Source organism: Saimiri boliviensis, chromosome 4 (assembly GCF_048565385.1).
Source record: "Saimiri boliviensis isolate mSaiBol1 chromosome 4, mSaiBol1.pri, whole genome shotgun sequence".
Taxonomy (NCBI): domain Eukaryota; kingdom Metazoa; phylum Chordata; class Mammalia; order Primates; family Cebidae; genus Saimiri; species Saimiri boliviensis.
The window spans coordinates 152576376-152598739 of NC_133452.1; the positions used below are offsets into that span (position 1 = coordinate 152576376).

General features: G+C 41.1%; 1 non-coding gene across 1 annotated transcript; it reads right to left on the reverse strand.

Annotated features, from left to right (window-relative positions):
• Positions 1 to 20394: 20394 nt before the first annotated feature.
• LOC120361169 (U5 spliceosomal RNA) lies at positions 20395 to 20513 on the reverse strand. Its single transcript, XR_005577519.2, has one exon. It is a non-coding gene; the product is annotated as a U5 spliceosomal RNA (small nuclear RNA).
• Between the last annotated feature and the right edge of the window lie 1851 nt (positions 20514 to 22364).

Below are 22364 nucleotides of genomic sequence, written 5' to 3' on the forward strand. Positions count from 1 at the left end.
ATGCTTTAACTGTCTAGAGTAACCTGAATGGGACATGGAAGATCCTGTGCCTGGAGTTCATTTCTACCTTCTTCAACATTTCCAGAATTGGGCAATGTCCTCTTCTATTAATATTTCGGTTCCACCCAGAGGTCCTGGAACACAATCAATTATTCTCCTCCAAAGTGCTTTCTACCTAAAAAAGCATGATGTTTTTTATTAATGCTGTACTTAAAAAATGTTTTAACGTGTATCTATAAAGCACCCTGGCTATTCAGATCTGGAAACTGGTTAACCAATAAAATATAAAGACAGAGAGATGCTGCTAACTTTGGCAAGGTCTCACAGCAATTTGTACGAGAGACTAAAATAGGATCAGCACCCCATTTCAGAGCCTGGTCAACAACTCAGATGACCTCCAGGAATTGGTGTTGTCAGTCCCTCCAACTGTGGATCAATACATAAAGTCTTCAGGTCCAGGAAATTTCTATTCTTTTTTCAGCTCAATAAAGCCTAGTTCCAGTCTCTTACAAGTCAAGAAAAAAGAAATGGGTTGCCCTAACATATACCCAATGAAGAGCCAAATCATATAGCCCAGGCGTCCCCAAACTATGGCCCGCGGGCCGCATGCGGCCCCCTGAGGCCATTTATCCAGTCCTCTGCCACACTTCAGGAAGGGGCACCTCTTTCATTGGTGGTCAGTGAGAGGAGCACAGTACGTGGCGGCCCTCCAATGGCCTGAGGGACAGTGAACTGGCCCCCTGTGTAAAACGTTTGGGGACACCTGATATAGCCTGATAGAAATTTGTTAGACTCTCAGACCTTCCAGCAAGCAAATGGAATGTGTCCAGAACCAGGCTCAACTCTTCTAAAGAAGTTAGATAGGCTTCCCCTCTATTACCAAGTAGCCCTTCCTTTCTCACAGCAGAGCCTTTCTTTTTTCTTCCACCCATGCTATAATATTAGAAGCAAAAGGGAAGCAAATGGAAAGAATTCTGAACTAAAAAGCTTCCAGTGTGGTGGGAGGGTGTGGAGTGAATGCATTATCATGTACAACTCACCAGGAATGGGCGTCAGCACCCATGTCAGAGGGCTGCCTGCAAACAACACCCTTCTCTGAATCTGAACCCAATACCTCCTCTTCTCCAGCTCAGCTTTCCCAAAGCCCTGCACTAGAATCCCTGAGCACAGAGTGAGTGTCCAGGAAAGCACATGGGCTGTGGCCCTCTCAACATGTCTGAGCCCCCTTCCTTCTTTCCCATCCACAAGGCTTGTACCAGAGGCTCTCCTGGGCCATTGCCACAGCAGCCTATAAACCAGCACTGTCTGCAAGGGAGGCAATGCCAGCCACAAGGCAGAGCACAGATAGCATTTTAAACTTAGTATCAGCCCCTTTGAGAGGAGTGAAAGGAAACAGGTAAAATCGATTTTAATAATGTGTTCTATGTAACTCAATATACCAAAAACATTTCAACATGTAATCAATATAAAAATTATTAATGAGATCATTTGTCTGTTTGTGACATCTCCAAATTTTGATATTTTACACTTAACAGCACATTTGATTCAAAGCAGCCACATTTCAAGAACCAAATAGCCACGTATGTCTAGTGGCTACCATGTTGGACAACATCGGGTTCAAGCATTCTCAGAGTTTGAAGGGCTCTCTTATGGCTTCAAATCTTGGGAAGGTGTAAGATGTTAGAGGACAGATATTTTCTCTTACACATCTTTTATATTTCCAGTGGGGTCCATGAAAGAAAGTTCTAAGTTCCTTTTTTTCCCATTAAATTCATTTAGAACTCAATTTCCTGCCCTTACATATGTGGTTGTCTGCCTGCAAAGACTTCTTTCTTCTCTCCACCTCCCTATTTGCCTCAAGGCATCTATTTATACCCCCTCTCCAGTTTAAAAGGCAGTTCTCCAATGAACCAAAGCTGAGACAAACACAGCTTCCTTGAAGCTCCAGGGAAGGTTTGTCCACTCTTCTGCTATCGCGCCTACCATGAGGCACTGCATTGCTTGAGAACATTGCTGTCTCCTCTGAAAACTGAGTCATTTTTTAAAAACAGGAATGTATCTTATCTCTGCATATCCACTATTTAAAGGAAACTTCATATTTAAGTATAATTTTATAATAGCAGTTTAATTATCTTGGTATAATTAGTATCTGCCTCTCTCTGTACATTATAAGCTTTATGAAGGTTAGGACTACGTCTGACTTATCCCAGTAATTAACACATAAGAGACACTCAGTACAAATTATTGGATGAAGAGATGATTAAAGGATTTGATCATAAAACAACTCACTCCTCCAGCAGCTATCTCTGCTAGAGAATCTCACCCATCTAGCAGGTATCTTTCTACTCTTAGCAATTCTCTTTGGAGCTAAGTATGGCCTCAGAAAATAAATACGATTTCTATCCCTTCTTCTAGTTGAATTTCAGATTCTTCTGCTTACTAAGTTTGCACATTATTTCTCTTGTCAATGTCTCCTTTTTCTCTACGTGTAAAATTTTTAAACTTAAAAAAAAATTTTTTTTTAGAGACAGAGTCTTGCTATGTTGCAGGCTAGAGAGCAGTGGCTATTCACAGGCACAATTATGGTGCACTCACTGTATACCCAGTACTCAGCATAAGGTCTACCACAGACTGCTCATGACATACATCTCAGTTCCCCAGAATCAAATGATCCGAGAGAGAAAGAGAGTGAAGGAAAGTGATAAAGACAAAAGCCACAGTGTCTTTTATAACCTCATCTTGGAAGTAGCATGCAATCATTTTTGCCATATTTTATTGGTCACCCCCTGGTCCAACATGGGAGGAGTCCAAACAGGTGTGAACACTAGGAGGTGGGGATCACTGGGGGTCCTCTTGGAGGCTGGTGATGGCTGTGGATATGGAGGAAGGAATGAAACACGTGACTTCTAGACAGCATAAATCCCAAATGCAGTCCTCTGTACCTGAGTCACTGACCTTAGTTACTATGCAACCAGCAAGTCAGGCCCTGCCCGTGTGGAGCCACACATGCCCTCTTGCCACACGAGTATCGCAGCTCAGTGTTTATGCTGTTGAGTTATTTGCTACCCTTCTTCAATGTGGCCTCACATGAGTCCATCTGGGTAAGCCAGGCCCAAAGTCTGGGAACTCAGCCACGTCTACCAGCAATGCCTAAATAGACGTTCATGGGAATAAATGCAGTTTAGTTTGGTGTGGTAAATAGATTCATTTGTCAATTTTTGGTTTCAAATTTTTGAAGGCCTAATTCAAAGAGAAACCCATACACATCTAGGCTTTCTGTAGCTAAAAGCAATTAGCCACATAAGCAACTGTAAAGAAACCTAAAGGAAGCATTTGGTTCACAAGTTGAAAAAAGATTGAAAATTAATCTCACCACAGGTGACAAAATTTAGGTAATAAGAGTAGTAATACCAGAAGTTCAAGGCTATTTGTTTTAAATTTTAATGTTGCTTTATGAACCTAAAAGCCTTGGTAGGCAAATATTGTGTGAATTTCCTGAAAGCGCAAAGTAAAAAGCTTGGTCAACCTAACAATAAGTAAAAACGGGTAAGTGGTCATGATATCCCCACCAAAACACTACAACAGTGAGCCTTCAAGTGACATTATCAAATACACAAACACTACAGGTGTCTGCGGTCCCACAAGTCCATCCTGTGGACACTGCTGAATCACCTACTGTTACAAGACTGTGCTCCACTAGGAAAACGTGTCTGCCCATAGATCGTAACGTTTATGCACGCCAGTAAAACATGCATGCAAATGCTTTTAAAGAATGCAATTATAAAATAAATAGAAATGATATACTTTTTCCTTCCCATACCATCTTGTGAAACTCATTTTGGAGATCACTGCATTAAACAAAATTACCCTCCAGCTATTCTGTGGCACTTTGCGGCAGACAAGGCAGGCCAGAGGAGTTGGGATAGAGGGGTGGGTAGGGGGATTCTCTCCTGCCTCTATTTGTACTTAAATCCACATAAGAACTAAGGAGATCATGGAGGAAAAGATGGATTGAACTCTAATACCCCTTAGGTTTCTAGGATATAGAAGAATGCCTAATGAATGAGAGAGAGAACTCCCAGGAAAGGGTGGAAGTTTTCAGGAGGATGGATGCTGCGGTGAGAGTGTGTGAGTTGACAGAGCCAGATTACAGTGGGTTCAGGCAATTTTACTGTGAAACTTTTGCTGATGGAATGTAAAGCTGGGTGAGAATATTCTCCCTCTTATCATGGAGATATCTCACGGATAGATTAACAAAGATCTACTGCAAGTGAGTGGAGGGTGCTGCTTGATGGGAGCCCCATCCCTACACTTCCATTAGGGTATGGGCTGAAAGGCCAAAGCTCAGCCATGCCAGAGTAAGAAGTCATAACACAGAAAGACCTGAGAATCTCCACTCCCAAGCAGCCAACACTGGAGCTTGTCTGTCACCTGCAAGGGTGACTGATGCCGAGGCTAGAGATGCCTAGTTCCTCTGCCTCAGAGAGAGGAGGAGCCTGTTTTCATGGAAAACAGTACCTCCAGCAGTACCAGCAATGTTCTCACTACAGAGTGAACCCTGTAAAAATTTCCAGCATGGGGCTACAGTGTGGTCCTGGCTTAGACAGCAGTGAAGTCATAAATGACCAGAACTGATTTCTGGGTACATGTGAATATCTCTAGGGATTCACAGAAAAGAAACTGAGAAGAGAATCCTGGAGACAATTTAGTTGTCTGTAGTCAGCAAGAATGTGTTGATAACCACAGTTTCATTTGTATGAGCAGGCAAGTGAGACTGAGACATTCCTATCACACACCTTAAATTGTCCTGCTGGGACCAGTAAGTGAAGTTTGAGGATTTTAAATACGAAACTGAGATAACAGAGTCATTGGAAAAATTATTTCTGTCTTAATTCAAGAGAAAAAGAAAAAATATATAAATCCATTAAAACAATTTAGAGTCTTCAAAGCAAAGCAATAAAGAAACTATGCTATTAAAAAAATAGAGCAATGGGGTCTGGCCATCTTGGCAGATACCCTGCTACACGACAAGATAAATAATGTAGTGGCAGTTAGTGCAATAGCTTTTAGAACGGCTCAAAAATATCTGTGGGGAAAATAAAAATAATCCCAATGCCTTCAGTGGAAGAGCTGAACCAAGTGTGGACGTCAAGTAATAGCTGCCGGCCGAGAGGTGTCCACACACCCATTCTTCTCCTCTCCCTGCTGACATCTCACCACAATATCAGCAAGAAATAAAAAGTGGCTCAAGCCCACATGGCCAAAGAGACTTTGAGAGGAGGTGACAGTACACCATTGATATCAACAAAAGCTGAGAGCTGGAGAGGTGAATTGCAGCTGAGTTAGCAGACCAGGGAAAGGTTAAATTTAAACCTGCAGCAGACAAAGCCACAGATACAAGATCTTGCTCCTTGAAGCATCCTGGCAAAGCGGAGGTATTTACATTGCAGATCTCACAGGAGGCCAGGATAACAGGGGAACTGGTAGAAAGACTTCGATGTGACTCAGGAAAATGGGAGAGTAAACAATGAAGAGAGCCTAAAACGGAAGAGAGGAAAACTCAGGACGGTAGTGAAGAGAACCCACAAGAAAACACGTTTGCTGTCCCCACAAAAAGCAAAACCCAAATTGGAAAAGACAGACAGAGCGCTCTTAAGGAATGGTGCCAAGCAAAGAGAGATGGAGCTAAAAAAACAGTTGGCATGTTTAGGAATCAAGATTGTCAGCTTTATCAGATGGTTTAGGGATGAATTAATGATAGATACACGTAAAACATGAGCAAATAGAAAAAAGGCAATTATTATGTCCAAAGAAAATGAAAAGTTGTATAAAAAGGAAATATAATTATGACTCCCTATAACATGCACTAAAATATCACGTAGGAAGCTCTATTTACATAGCTGTGGCAGGCAGCATAATGGCCCCTGTGCTAGTGTGTTTTTGCATTGCTATAAAGAAATACCTGGTAATTACCTGGGTAATTTATAAAGAAATGAGGTTTAATTGGCTCATGGTTCTACGGGCTATACAAACATGGTGCCAGCATCTGCTCAGCTTCTAGTGAGGCCTCAGGAAGTTTACAATTATGGTTAGAGGTGAAGGGGTAGCGAGTGTATGACATGGCAAAAACAGGAGCAAGAGAGAGTGCAGGAGAAGCTGGGCTCGTTAAACAACCAGCTTTCATATGAATGAACTGAGTAAGAATTCACTCATCACCAAGGGGATGGTGCTGAGCCATTCATGAGTAATCCACTACCATAATCCAACCTCCAACATTGGGAATCACCTTTCAACATGAAATTGTGAGAGGACAAACATCCAAAGCATATCACTCTATCCCTGGCCCCCCAAATCCAATGTCCTTCTTACATTTCAAAAGACAATCATGCCTCCACAATAGTCCCCCAAAGTCTTAACCCATTTCTGTATTTCAAGTCCGAAGTCTCAGTTGGAGATGAGTTCCTTCCACCTATGAGCCTGTGAGATCAAAAACAAGTCATTTACTCCCAAGATACCATGATGGTACAGATATCGGATACATAATTAAATCAAGAGAATGAGAGAAGGGAGGAAGGAATGAGAGGGAGAAAGAAAGTGTGGCGAGTAGAGTGAGATGCCAAATAATTAAAGGACAGAAGATAGTGGAAAGAAAGATGTGAAACATCTGAGGCTAGGCCGCACAAGACATCAGAGCTTTTGCCTTTCACTTTCTTGGGTCACTAACTCTTGGGAAAGCCACTTGTCATGTCTGAGGATACCTAAACAGCTTGCAGTAAGGGCCAAACACAGAAGAACTGAGACCTTTAGCCAACAAGCAACACCTGGTAGCCATCCAGGTGGGTGCCCTCGAAATCACAGCTTTCTGCTTCAGTCAAGTTCTCAGATGACAATTTTATGAGAGACCTTGAGCCAGAATGAGCTCATTAAATTGCCTCCAAATTCCCAACCTACTGAAACCATAGATAAGAAATGATTTTTATATTATGGCACTAACTTCTGTAATCATTTGCTATGCAGTAATAGATATCTGATACATAACTAAATCAAGAGAATGAGAGAGGGGAGGGAGGAATGGGAGAGAGAAAGAAAGTGTGGTGAGTAGAGTGAGATGCTAAATAATTATTTTTCATAGGAGACAGTCAATAGGTAGTATAGAACACTGAAAAACAGAATATAGAGCCATAAGCATATCATGAAACACAGAAGAAGAAACATCTGAAAGAAGGGAAACTGCCTTGAGGGATTAGGAACTAAGAGTACAGAGTGGCGCTGATCTTTTTAATAACACCAAGAGCTATATTTGACTTTTACATTATATACCTATCATAGTTTAAATCAACTTTTAAAAAATTAATTTCCACGGATCTAAGCACAAGGTCCAAGATCAGAGACCATCTTGCTTAGAGACAAGCAAGCTCCCAGCTCTTTTATTCTATAAGAAGAGTATTAAGAGAAAGTGTCCTGAGATGAAGGACAGGGCGTCTTAGATGGACGTCTTCTGGGAGGAGCATCTGATGGTCAATCAGACCTGGATAATCTGTCCAAACAGGTAGTGAGGTCCACGAGACCCCCAGCAACATGACAACTAATCAGATGCTTGAAATAAGGAATAGGGTCTTCACGCTGAAAAGGAGATAGGCCAAGGAGAGGAGCAGGAGATGTTAGACCAAACATCAGACTTTCTCCAGGAGCATGGGGAAGACGCCCATGCAGGTGAAGCAGAGCTGAATGGGCTGAAAATATGGGCTGCTTTAAGGAGAAGGACACTGGAGAAATACTTAACTGTTTTTACATACACTCATCGGACATGGAATGTAATGATGACAAATCTGCAAAGCGATTCTTGTACTAATAGTATGGCATTAGTAGATTATCATTTGTATAATAGACGATGTTAACGCACATCATTGAATAAAGACCCTCTGCTAATCAGACTACTGTAAGAAATTCCCATTCAAATGACAATAGCTTTTATTATTATTATTTCACTCACCATAGTCTTGACATACTGTCTTAAAGTGGGCATGGAATTTAAGTTGCAGAAACTACAACAGTCTCAGGGTAGAAGTACTGTCTTCTGAATCAATGCCAGATTCCCATAAAATGAATCACCAGCACCATAAGATTTTAGTATTTTACATGCAAGCTCCTCTAAGTTTGCCAGAATGATGATAATGATTATCATCATCTGCTCTAAATAGTGTATCTTTTCAGGGCAGCTTCTCCCATGAGAAGCTCATGGTGGTCTGCTGGGAACTGCTGCTCCAACCCTGTGCCCCACATGAGGAAGAAATTGCTTAGCTGGAAAAAGAGTGTAACAATACGGAAGTTTTGAGGGCTTATCATTTCTGTTGGGTGGCCTCATCATTCACAACTGCCTGAGAAAGTGCAGACAGGAGAACAGGAAAAGGCCACCCAGACTGAAGGGAGAGCAGATCTTGGGGCCGATATTCCTGACTTGCTTCACACGGCTTTTGGCTTCTTCTTGACATACTTTCAATCTCTGGTCATACTTTAGTGAAGCCATTCCCTGTTCCCTCGCCTCATCAAATGCTGCCTTTCCCAGCCCAAGTATGATGTCTGGTCTCTAAGCCTTGCCTCTCAGGTCTGGCTGCCCCTTCCCCAAGTCCTCTGACCCTACTTCTTCCTTCGTTGCCTCTTTGCAGCTGTCTCTTGCTTTTCTGGCACCAAATCATCGAAGTACATTAAATGGTATCAGCACAGTAAGAACAGTTGCATGTCCTCTTCTTGCACCTTCACATCTATTTGATTCCAGGGAGCCTTTATTTTATTACTCAAGACAGCGTATCCTAGCAAGCAATTTCCAAGCAGACATTCACCCAAGCAGACTGGCTCAACCCACTCTCCTATTCTTGTATTTGCTTAAATCTACTAAATGGTCTTAAATAAAAATTACATTCCCCTGAAGGCCCTTTGATTCATGATAAGGATAAAAGTACAAATTTATCATCAGAGAATTACTTTCAGGGACAAAGTCCCAAGTCAAACCATAAACTATTTCTACATTGCTTGTGTAGACAATAAGCTCAAGCTTTGGGCCATAAACCCATCAAAAAGAGGGGAGAGACAGAAGAACAGAGAATAGTTCCTGCCTTTGGGGACCTCAGTGAGTGCAGGGAAAGACCCAGAGAGACAGCAGTGCATTTAACCAGCCAGAGTAACTCACTCTGGGTCTTTAGAGAAGTCAAACACCTACTGGATGCCCAAAGACTGCATGTTGAGGTTGGGAAGAGTAGTCACATGAAGAAAATGATTCCTGGGATCTCACTAAAAAAGAAACCAGAAAACAATGGGAAGATTCAGTGAGTTCCACCTTCAGAAGAGGGCACAAGATCTTTGAGGCTTTCCTTCATAATTTCAGAAGAAATTTAACTACAAAGGATCCAGGCAATAAGGACTTTGTAAGATGCTGGACCCTTTACTGCTTCTCCATCATTATCATTCATGTGATGCTCTGTTTTCCCTTTGTGATTAGCAGTGAAAGCCTTAAAGACAAAAAAGGTCTTTTGTGTTCATCTTTGGAGGGTAGTGTTATATGCAAAATTTTCCGTGCCACAAAAGAAGTAGCATTTGAATACAAATTCTCTCAGCAAGGCAATTTACGTCTATAGAAGGGTGCATAACACTGATGGAGCAATGGTGAATGCACACCTGGACAATTTAGGGGGAAGTAGTTCTTATTCCTGATGGAGGTAGTCCCTACTGCTGTGTCGTTCCCCTATGGGCTAGGGTTAGACTGCAAAGTCTAGACTAATTCCGATTGGCTATTTTAAAGAGAGCAGGGGTATGAGCTGGAGTGGCAGTGTGGGTAGTGTGGCAGGAACAGTTATGGGACAGGTCAGAGCAGGTAACCAAGGGTAACTCAGGTCAAAGCAGGTGACCAGAGCAGGTGACCGCAGCAGGTGAGTCAGGATGGAGCAGGGGACTGGAAGAACACATGTGAACCACTGATTAGAACTGGTGGAAAAGGTTGTTTATTGAAACTACAAGCAAGTTAAACTTTAAAATGGAGAATTAAAAAATAAGAGAGCTGAATATACTGACGTACTGATTCTTTGAAGAGAAACTTGGAGTTTACTGTATCTAACAGTAGTAAGGAAACCAACCCCAAAGGACAGTGGCAGCTTTTGAAGGAGAGGGAAGTGTGTTGATTTCCTAGAGCCTGCTGCAGAAGGAAAAAAAGAGACCTTGAGGATTTGAGTAGGAGTTTAGGAGATGCCCCAGAGCTGCAAAGAAAACACATTATGGTGTTCCTTCAAAATTGGTAACAGAACGTGTGGCTCTGCAACATGACTTAAATGATAGCATGAATAGTGCCACTTTCCCCTGGGTTCTTGCAGCTCCTCCAGTGAGAAACTGCTTTTAGCTGGTGCACCTAAAGCCAGTTGGTAGCATAAAAATGACATCAAGGCCCACTTCTCCCAGTTGTTGACTGTATTCTGCTGGCAAAGTTAGAAAACTACCAAAATGTGCCTTAAGCCCAAGAATACTCGGTAATCTGTCCAAGGCCAAAATCAATTCCTCATCTTCTTCATTAAAAATTCACTGACTATATATACTAAGGGTCTAGCTCCACAATAGGCTCTAAGACTGCAAGGGGCCTTAGGAGCCTTTAAAACACACACACACACACACACACACACACACACACACACACAAGACTATTCTAATTGAGCAATTGCATGGTAGAATAATAGTTAGGAGTACTGGTTTTGGAACCAATCTACCAGTATTCAAATCCTGGATCTACTACTTATTGGCTCTATGACATTGGATTGGTCACTTAATCTCTCTGTAACTCAGTTTCCTCATCCATCTAATGGGGATAGGATTAGTGCCTTTCTCATGGGTGTGTTTTTCCAAGAAGAGGTATACCTTCAACTAAGCTTGAAGAAGAGTAGAAGAGGAAGAGAGAAAGATACGGTTCACTCTAGGAGGAGGATTCAGCCAAAGACACAGTAGAGTCGAGGGTAGAAAATTGACAAATTGCTTCTGGCATCTTGTCTTTTGTGATCCTCAATGCTGACCACAGGAAGCACTGGCTGGGGAAATTACGTGGGTCTCTAAAACTGGGCTTGAAAATAACTTCTTCACAGGACCCAGCGTGGCTCACAAACAGAAGAAGAAAAAAAAACTCTTATACAGAAGGATGAACATCTTTGCACTTCAGGTCCCATTATTCACCAAGTACTCACTGAGCACCCATGGAAGATGGCTAAGTGCAGGGCAGTTAAAAGGGACAGTCTCGGTTCAAATCCTGTTCTGCTGAAGATTTAACTTCACTCTGTTCCCTTGGAGACTGTGATGGTTAACACTGAGCATCAACTTGATTGGACTGAAGGATGCAAAGTATTGTTACTGGGTGTGCCTGTGAGGGTGTCACTCAAATTAACATTTGAGTCAGAGAAATGGGGGAGGCAGACCCGCCCACAGTCTGGGTGGTTATCATCTAATCAGCTGCCAGCTTGGATAGAATAAGGCAGGTAGGAGATGGAAGAGCTGACTTCCTGAGTCTTCTGGCCTTCATCTTTCTCCTGTGCTGGATGCTTCCTGCCTTTGAACATTGCATCCCAAGTTCTTCAGCTTTTGGACTCTTGGACCTACACCAGTGGTTGGCCAGGGGCTCTCAGGACTTCGGCCACAGACTGAAAGCTGTGCTGTTGGCTTCCTTACTTTTGAGGTTTTGAGACTCTGACTGGCTTCCTTGATCTTCAGCTTGCACACAGCCTATAGTGGGACTTCACCTTGTGATCTTGTGAGTAAATGCTCCTTAATAAACTCCCCCTTGACCGGGCGTGGTGGCTCATGCCTGTAATCCCAGCACTTTGGAAGGCCGAGGGAGGCGGATCATGAGGTCAAGAGATCGAGACCATGGTGAAACCCCGTCTCTACTTAAAAAATACAAAAATTAGCTGGGTGTGGTTGCGCACACTGGTAGTCCCAGTTACTCAGGAGGCTGAGGCAGGAGAATGGTTTGAACCTGGGAGGCAGAGGTTACAGTGAGCCAAGATCATATCACTGCACTCCAGCCTGGCACCTGGCAACACAGCAAGACTCTGTCTCAAAAATAATAATAATAAAATAATAAACTACCCCTTATACATACATTGATCCTATTAGTTTTTTCCCCCTATAGAGAATGCTGAATAATACAGAGACCTACATGATTCTGCTACAATGCCATGCAGACCCAATGCTCAAACATATGCAGTTATTTATAGCTTCTCAAAGAAACTACACTTTCTCCTGTACTTTGCCTTAGTGAGAGCTGTAGTGGAGCTGGAATCAGAATCCAGGTCCATCTGATAGCACAGTCTGCACTCTTACATACCATGTTGTAGTGCTAAGCGCATCGTAGATGGTCAATACATGCATCACAGCTCATCACAGTTACTTCTCTAAAACCTGGGAACATGTTTCTCACAAGCCCCAAACTCCAATCTGCACCAGCAAATTGCAGCCCAGTTTCCCAAAGGACCAGAAACTGCTTCCAACATCTTGAGGAGAGGCTGGTAATTGTGTGCAGAAACTCTCTTGCTCACACACACACAATTATCTGGTTTTCACATGCAAATATCCATCTGCACATGGGTTTCTTTGGTAAATGCCAACTTCATAGGTGCAATCCAGGTGCCCAGATTTGAGAATGTGGCATAAAGAAGGACCCTTAAGCTCTCAGTAAGTTATGGACTGGGATCGTTATTATAATTAGTCCCAGTGGATATGTCTGTCATTCAGTAACAATGGTGGATGATTCAGCCTCATTCCCTGATCTGTCTACCCCCATTTCCCCACTCACCTCTTTTATAAGAAAATCCAGCCACGTCTTGCTTAACCATCCTCCCCACCCCCACCCCGTCTTCAAGATAAAAAGCCCAGATGTGGGTGACCCAGCTGTAGCGCGTGTCACGTTTTTAGCATCTTCTTTATTTAGAGCTGGAGAGAGGGACTCATTACAGAGAGGAAGTCCACAATGAAATTAGAAAACATTTGATCAGACCATTGTCCCAACACAATATGTGCAATGAGGGAAATGCTGGAGTTGGCTGCAAACCCTGAATATGTGTTTCAGCCTCAATGGATTGCTCATCACTGACTTCCCTAGTGCTGATCAGAAAAGGGAGCCCAACAGCTCCATAGGTAGAAGCTGAGCTTCTGGAAATGGGAAGCGTCAGCAGGGTAGGCAATTTCTCTTTCCTCTTGTAGCTTCACTTTGCAGTGGAAGCAGGACTTCGAAGTCAATGGCAATTAGGACACCCTGGACCTTCACCAGCCTCAGTCCTTCCTTGTTTCCTCAGCAGAAGCCTCTACACTGACCTGGTGGTGAGGAGTGACTTCTTCCAAAGCATGTAGCCCTAGGCAGCAGGCCTTTCCTTCAGCTTCCTGCTGCATGAAGACCAGAGGCTTGCTGCCAGAAACCAATGCCAAGGGCTCAATGCCCAAAAACCACTCTTGGTCTTCAACTCTGTTTCTGGTAACTCAACTCTTTTATTAAATAGGGCAGAGGTCAGAAACATGTAGGTTCTCAAACACAGGCACTGATGGTGCATTTCGAGCTCAGGACAAACCACTTGGCTGTAAGGATGTCCAGTTATAGCTCTAAATATGTGATCTGCATGACATCAAAATCAGCCCGATAAATACTAAGCTAGCAGAAATTAAGCCCCCAAAGTGCAGGCTGGAGCCCTGATTTAAGAGAGAAAAGACTGGATTTCATAGAATAAAGATGGAACTTTAGCCCTGGCTTGGTAACTGACTCTGGGCAATTAGACCATTTAGCCTCACTTGTAAAATAATTCAGAGTTTTCTTATCTTTCAGAAAGCTGTTGTGAAAGTAAAATACAAGGACTGTTATTAAAGAAATCTGGAAAATTAAAGCATCATATAAAAGTAAAGTGTGAGTTTTATTGCTGTCAGGCCTCACAGCAAATCCTCTGCCATTTGTTGGGTTAGAATTCATTCCCCATCTGGTGTTAAATGTGTTGTCTCTTCATCTTCTTAAGTGGCATAAGAGATTTGCCATTCTCAAAAGACATGGAAAAATCCATTTCTTGGTCCAAGTTACAGAGTACATTTAGGATTGAGCTCAGGAACTCAAATAGAAGCAGTTGACTAAATAATTTAATCCAATGCAGCATTAATGGATACCAGCTTAGCATCTGGCACAAAATAGGTAGTCATGAGGTACTAGCTAATTTAATTAACTACTTTAAAAGTACATAAAGAAAAATCCTATTAAAAATGAAGCCAAGCCGGGCACGGTGGCTCAAGCCTGTAATCCCAGCACTCTGGGAGGCTGAGGCGGGTGGATCACAAGGTTGAGATATCGAGACCAACCTGGTCAACATGGTGAAACCCCGTCTCTACTAAAAAATACAAAAAATTAGCTGGGCATGGTGGTGCATGCCTGTAATCCCAGCTACTCAGGAGGCTGAGGCAGGAGAATTGCCTGAACCCAGGAGGCGGAGGTTGTGGTGAGCCGAGATCATGCCATTGCACTCCAGCCTGGGTAACGAGCGAAACTCCATCTCAAAAAAAAAAAAAAAAAAAAAGAAGCCAAAATTGCTCATCAAATACTTTCTATCAATGATACCTAGTGTGTACAAACCTCTGTTTTTTTATTTTTACCTAATATATCAATTGAACCAGAATTCCCTCATCTATAAGTCAGTTATCCAGCACATTTCTGTATGTAGAATGCTGGTTAGCAAGCAATTAATAAATAAACATCATGGTACTTTTTAATCTTATTTTACTCACAATTCCAACAAGTTTATCTCCTAACCATCAATTAAAAGAAGAGAGAGGAGAAAATATAGAGAAGCATAAAGAAACTATTGAAAGTGACAATGGAAAACATAGAAACCAAATGACATGTCAAGGAAATTGGAAACGCACATGAAAGAATTATGGGTCCAGGGTAAGTAACCCCCTAGATCTCCATAAGCCTTGGGGACATCGTTGTATTGAGTTACTTTGAAAATGTAGGATTCAAATCCAAGGTTTTTTTTTTTATTATTGCATTAGTCATGATAACATTGAAAATAACTTAACCTTTTCTTAATAACTCAACATACTTTGTTTAAAAGGCAGAAAATGTCTGTGATATATTTTAGTGGATCCATGTGTTAAACATAGAGACCACATGAGGGGTAGTTATAAAAGTATCTTTATTCTTTATTTTCATTTTCAACTATCCCTCTAAACCTGTTCTGTGGAAGTAATGATTTCACTGCCTCTTAATAAAAATTCAAGAACTATTTGTGAGTTTTCTGATTCTCATAGGTAAAGTCTTATAAGTCATGAGCCAAGTACCAGTTCTTCGTGCCTTCGGCCTACAGAGGTCATTTAACAGCTCTGAGTAGTCTGGTGCGGAGGCCATTCCCTGACTTTGGGTGGGCACTGCTTTTCTAACATTCAAATGCCTCACTCTAAAATCCCCCTGTCTTAACCTCAGCCTAGATAAGGAATGTTAGAGGAGAGGCACAGAATCTGTGCAATAATTTTCAAGAGAGTTTCTTTCAAAATTTCCAATTTGGTGTCCTGTCTCTCACCTCACTTTGCTGTCTGACCTCTCGTACTTCTTGTTGCCTCAGTCAGTACAGACTCCTCATGTCACATTTGATTACATTAGAAACTTTCCACCTAGAATCACATAAATTGGGAAAGGGAGTTAGATTTTTAATGGGATAACCATTTGCCATGCATAGTTACTCATTCACCAAGGAGTTTTTGATAGCTTTTAAAAAAAAAACTATATTTGGAAACATCTGGATTTTTTATGAGCTATTTCCAATTTAAATCCAGATGTTTGTGATCTTGTAAGTAGCCAAAAGTTGGAAAAGTAAATTATAGTGCAGTGAAAGAGCCCTGTTTTCGCTATTATTATTTAGATGTAATCTGACTGCACATGAAATTATACATCAAAATTCTAGACTTAAGTCTAGAGTTGGACACTGAATTTCTCTGTATCTGGAGAAAACTATTTATGCTTCTGAAGTCATTTTCTTCACAACCAATAAAACAATTTATGTGCTGTATTCTGAGAATCCAATAATGTAAGTAGCTACTACAATTGTGAAAATATTTTGTTTTGAATATAAACAATAGAAAAATGCAATTTATACCAAAGAACTTATGTTGGTTTTGTAACATGTTAAAAAATTCTTTGATACTCCTCCTTTCAAAAAATAGTCTAATTCTTCTTCCTCTAAGTGTGGGCTGTACTTAGTAACTTGTTTCTAGCAAACAGAAGGTAGAAGAATAGATGGTATTTGACCTCATGATTAAGACATAAAAAGCACGAGGCTTCTTCCTTCCTCTTTCTTAGATCAGTCCCATTTGGAGAAGCCAGCTGCCATGTTGTGAAGATACTCAAGCAATCCTGTGGAGAAGTACATATTGTGAAAACACCGAGACCAATAGCCAGCATGGGCTGGGGTTTCCCGCTAACCACTATTTAAGAGTGACTCATCTTGAGGGCAGGCTTTTCAGCCCTAGTGAAGCCTTCAGATGATCAAAACCCCTGCTGATAGCATGAGAGCAACCTCATAAGAGACTCCAACCAAGAACCACTCAGCTGAACCTCTCCCATGTACCTGATCCACAAAAACCACACACTAAAAAAGGTCTGTTGTTTAAACTGAGTGTTAATCTATTGTGCAACAATAGATAACTAATACATAGTCAGATTTTCTAGTCTATTATGGAAACTAGCAATATTCATGAAACCAGTGATAAACACAGGCGCACACACACACTAACTCCCTTTTTGAATTGAAAGAATAACATTTTCAGATTTTATCATTGAAGTTCTACTTTAGAAACAATGCCTGAATCTCACTTTTAAAAATCAATAACTTGTCAAAGGTGCTGTTTATATTCAACAAAATCATGTGCTAACTAAAATTATTTTTAAATGGGTGGTATCAGCACAGATTTTCATTACTCTACACTGTGCTATGTGCATGACTGTCACTAAAAAAACTTATTGACAGTGCATCTAAAGTTACTTCTAGATCCTTCTTGTATTGGCTGCATCATTTTCCTTTTTGTTTGGGATCTTATGCTCCAAAAGGGAAGCAGATGCATGTTTACTATGAAGATGAAACCTATCTTTTGTGAGAAGGAGAATTTTTTAAAATCACACTTAGGACATTAAATAATGCTTGTGCAGCAAAGATTATAATGACATCATGCATCTGTGGAGTTTACAAGTACACATACTTATATAATCCTCCTAGCAGTCCTAGAGATCAGGTTATTATTTTTCCCATCTAAACAGGCAAAAACGATTAATGTGAGAATTGTCTAGGAGTTACCTCCTCTTCCAGACCACCAAAGATAATCCTCTCAGTGCAAGCCCAAATTCTCCTTTTTCTTTTCTCCCAAAGATGTAGAATCCTTTCTGGAAAGGGGCATAGGTTGAAATGCTAGGGTAGGCAAGTTGGAGTATAATAAAGTCTCATCAGCTACAGTTAGGAGGGTGTTAAAGACAGAGAGACATAAAGCAACAGCGGGCTATGGGGGAAGAGAAATTCAATGTGTTCTATGGGCAGTTTATTTGTATCTCCTTTAACTTCATTTGTGAGACATGAGAAATTAATAGAATCTGTTTTAATTATTTTTACCCGTTGAGCTGTGCGTTTTCAACATATCACTTTAAAACTTTTGGATTTTAAGATGGCACATTTGCAAATGTTAAGGTTCAGAGAGCAGAAATGACCTTCCCAAGAATCCGATCTTCTAATTGAAGTGTTCTTTCCACTTTGTTCCTTAGCCTCTTGTTCATCTGTTCATGTAACAAATAGCAACTGGTCACATAATGCACTCAGGGCCTTATCCTAAGCCTTGTGAAAATAACTTAGCTTAAAGGTACAAAAACTGCCATTTGAAACTCAGCAAAAGAATTACAGACCTGAATTCAGTCACCTTTGGGTCAGATTATTCCCATGTTTGGGATAAGTGAGTGAGTGGGCTCTTTAATTACCCAAATGCAAACCCTCCCTTATTCAGAGCCAGAGCTGTGAAGTGACAGTAATGCTATGTTTTAGAATAAGAACAAAAGACTTCCCTAATTGTAAATTTTTACCTATGGTTGAGCCAAAGCTTTTGGTGATTTTTTTTCTTTTGTTGTCATCCTTCTAGTCTTTCTAGAGAATGTGTGGCAGGAATACGCATTTTCTCTACATAGATCTAGGGTACCCTGTTCCAGAAACTTTTGTTTCTCTTGAAGAGAGACAGACATTCAGGAGTAAGCCTAACTTTAGGATAAAAGGAGAACTGTGAACACGGCTCTTTGTAGTTCAGGCTGTACTAGGATGTGGGTGTCCTGCACACTGTGTTATTTAAGAACAAATAAAATACCCCTTGGGAAATTCATTAATGTGAGAATATTGTGTTCTAATGTGCTTACCCTGTTGAGGTTACTTCTACTGCTTTGGATGATGAAATGTGGACTTGGGAAATAACCTCAGGCTGGGCTGAAGACGAAATCAGCGAGCATTACTTTCCTTATTAGCCGGCTTCCTGCACTGCACTTGCCTGCTCGCCCCATCTTGAAATTCTCTTGCCTTTTATGTTCTGAGTTGCTGCTGTTTTTCGGTTTTCCTCTACATCACTTGATACTCTTGTTGAAACTCTTTTCCAACCTTCATTCTCCACCCAAGTTCACTTCTCTCAGGACCTGGTTATGGATCTTCCTCTTTTCTACAGCCTCACTCTCTCTCTCTCTGCTATCTCATCCACTGTCAGGGCTTTAACTACCATCTATATTTTGATGATGCTCAAATTTACATCTCTGGCCCCATCTTTTCCTTGAACTCAATACCTGCATATCCAATTGCCTTCTTGGCATGGTCACTTGGCTACCCAGTTGGTCTCTCAAGAGAAACAATTAAGAGGAACTCTTGATTTGTTCCAAACTCTATTCCTCCACCAATATTCCCCTTCTAAGGCAATGGTATTTGCTCCACTAAATACTGGAAGTCAAATGGAATTTCTCCCTTTTCTTCCTCATTCATAACAGGTTAGGAAGCTGTATTGGTTCTATCTCTATTACACATCCACTTCTCATCTCTGTTTCTAACATCATTGTACAAACTACCGTTGTATTACCTGGGCTGTTGCAATAGCTTATGGATGTCTCTGCTTACTATATTGGTGGAATTCTCCACTACGTTTTCAGCAGTCAGAGTAAACTTTTAAATATGTTTTATCAAATCATGGCCCCTTTTAGTTAATATCTCCTGCTGCCTTAGGAATAAAAACCAAACTCCTCACCGTGTCCACAAGCCTCTGCATAACCACCCGGCTTCCAAGCTCATTCCATTTCATCTCACTCTCCCCCTCACTCGTGCCATAATGTCTTCTTTTAGTTGAAGGAAAGCCACACCACCTTATCCCCAATGCCAGAACAGTGATAGCAACACCATTCCAAGGGAAGTGGGTGATCCTGGACCTGCTGGGAAACAGCAGCAAGAACTCAGTGTGGATTCTGAGGACGGAGAGGTAGGGAGGTGGAAGGGGACCCACAGCACAGGCTTAACCTCAACTGAGCTCCATGAACATGAGACGCCATGAGACGCTCCAAGAGCAGTAAAGAAGCCAGGCGACATCAGGGGCTGGTTGAGAATGACATGGGGCTCCTATCCATTGCAATCTGCAGTATTAATGGAAATGTGACCTCATCACTGGTGACAAGTACCTAAGACTTGTTTATATCAGTGTTTACACCAATGAATCCAAGAGCCTCTACCCTCAAGGACTTTCCAGTATAATAAAAGAGGCAGACAGAAAAATAATTGTGATACAGTATAAGAAGTGCTCTCACAAAAACAGGTGCTAATAGGGAAGATGGCACAAAGGTACCTGAGGGTGATACTCATTAGAAGGTGGCACTAAGCAGACAGGGATATGGAGGATGATTCCGCTGTGGCTGAATGCATGACCCCATTTGTGTTTCTCAAGAAAATTTCCAGAGAGATCAAATTTTAGATTTTAATATTTTCAGAAAAATTAAGACTAGTACTACAGGTAGAGAAATGAAGGAGACCATCTTTACTAGACGGTGTTTTTGACTTCAAAGTGCCATGAAAGCATGAGTTTGCAGTTGTTACCACGGGAAATAAAAATCCACCTAACTCTCTTGTACAATGTACCTTTTTACAGTTTGTGTGATTTTTCTCTTAATTCTATTTCCCTTATGAAGTAAGACAGAAAAGAAGATGCTGTGTGCTAGAATTATGGTTTGTTTGTTTTTTTTTTTAAGTTATCTTGAGCATGGTTTGTGGGAATTTCAAATAAAGACATAAGGAGATGAAAATTTGGCTCTTGGACAAAGCATCTTTTCATAATCCCACTTTTTTTTTTATGAGCCCTGCCTAAGCAGGACATCAAAAAATTCAGTTATAAACTCATAATTGTTCCTCTCCATGGAAATCTTCAGTAAAAAAAAAAATATATTTATTTGTTATAAAGAGAAACCAGAGCATATAATCCCACTTTCTATATGTGGTTTGACCCTTCCTTCACTCCCCCTTGGTTCAAAATAAAAGCAAGAGGAAAAAATGATGCTCAGTCTAATGACATCAACATTTTGTCATTCAGCAGTTTAATGATCCATTCATTGATTAACTAAACAAATGATTAAGTGACACCTACTATGTGTTAGGATTTGGGTTAGATTTTTCCAGAAAAAATAACAAACAAAAATCAATAAGATTCATGATCTCATGATGTCTACTGTTTAGTGGAGAGGATAGGTATTAGTAAAATTATTAAAATAACACATGTTAAATTTGCAACTGAAATAAACACACTTTAAACACATTAAAAAAAAATCCACCTAAGTCGAGGCATATTATCTTTGTGTATATTTGTTAGTGTTATGCCAATATTGTTTATATTATCACCTTTTGTGGGGAGGAATATGTTTTGCATTACAATCCCTGAAACACAAGGAGCCACCAAAGGGAGCCGCAGAGACGGCTTTGTCACTGCAGTGCTAATGTCATCCCTTCAGTGCAGCAGGAAGGTGGGCACGGATCATCAGAGAACCACTCCAGAAGGCAAGAGACTCTGGCAAACTTTGTTTGCCTTTTCCCTCTCCGTGGTCCAAATGATGTATTGGATTCCTATGCCGATTTTCCCCTTCTGGGAAAGTTAAAAAGAGAAACTTCTTCTGGATATCTATGGCTCTTCCCCCTCAGAAAAGTCAAACAGCCTGGAAGAGATAAAGTGTGGTGCTTTTCCCGACGCCTCTAGAAGGTCACTTCTGGACCCACCTCCAGAAACCCCTCTACCCTATTCCAAAGCTGCCTTACTGGAGCAATCTTTCCAGTATCCAGGCAGGTTCATCTTTCTGTACACCAACCACTTGCTAATGATAAGAACCACAATTAGATTAGTTTTCTGGAGGCAGGAATCAATATCCTGTGTATGTGGAGCCGATTAGACATTGCTAATTAGAGCTCTCAGACATTAATCAAATACCACGTATGGGGCTAATCAGCCAATTCGGGCAGCATAAAAATCTATAGTGTCCCAAGTCTCCCCTTGAATGTTCCAGCCTGGTTAACCTTGAAACCCAACCTGAAGACAGAATCCCTCCCGGAGGTCTACAATAACTGGGCTAGGAGGCTGTACCGTCTCACACGCTCCTGAGCCTTCTGGAGCATGAGGCCAGCATGATGTTATGAGGCTCCTTCTTAAATAAACACAGGCTCCATCCTGCAGCCTTGACACCCTTTTCACTGACTCTGTGGCAGCTGTGGCTCTGTGCCAGATGCAGGCTGGACCTAGAGAGGCGGACCAGCACCCCGGGCCTGAACGATAAATAAAACAAAATGCTCACTAATATATTATTCATGTAATAGCCTAATTGGCCATCACGCTATGTACTTGTATTCATACAATTATTCCTGTGTGTTTAAAAAATGAATGTTAGGTTTCTGTTTACTAACACAAGTCACTGATGAATCTGTATTCAAGTCAAATGTTGCCTTATAGGAACGCTTTGAAATACTGTACTAGATCAGTGTTCACCTACTGAATTTAGGGATAGCTGCTATAATGTTAATTCTACAGCATGTGACTGAGTTCTTTAATTTGACAAAATCTATTTGGTAAACTAGGCTTGAAAAAGAGTCTGTTGATAATGCCGGACAAATCTAGATGTGATTTAAGATTTATGGAATGTATTAAAAATATTTTCAACCACCTATGTCCTTAATTCCTGATTCTTAAATGCTTCTGAATGTTAACCTTGTAAAAGCTATTTTTTGCTCAATAAGCTCTTTTGAGCTCCCCATAATCTCCTTTAAATGATATTTTGCTAAAAGCTA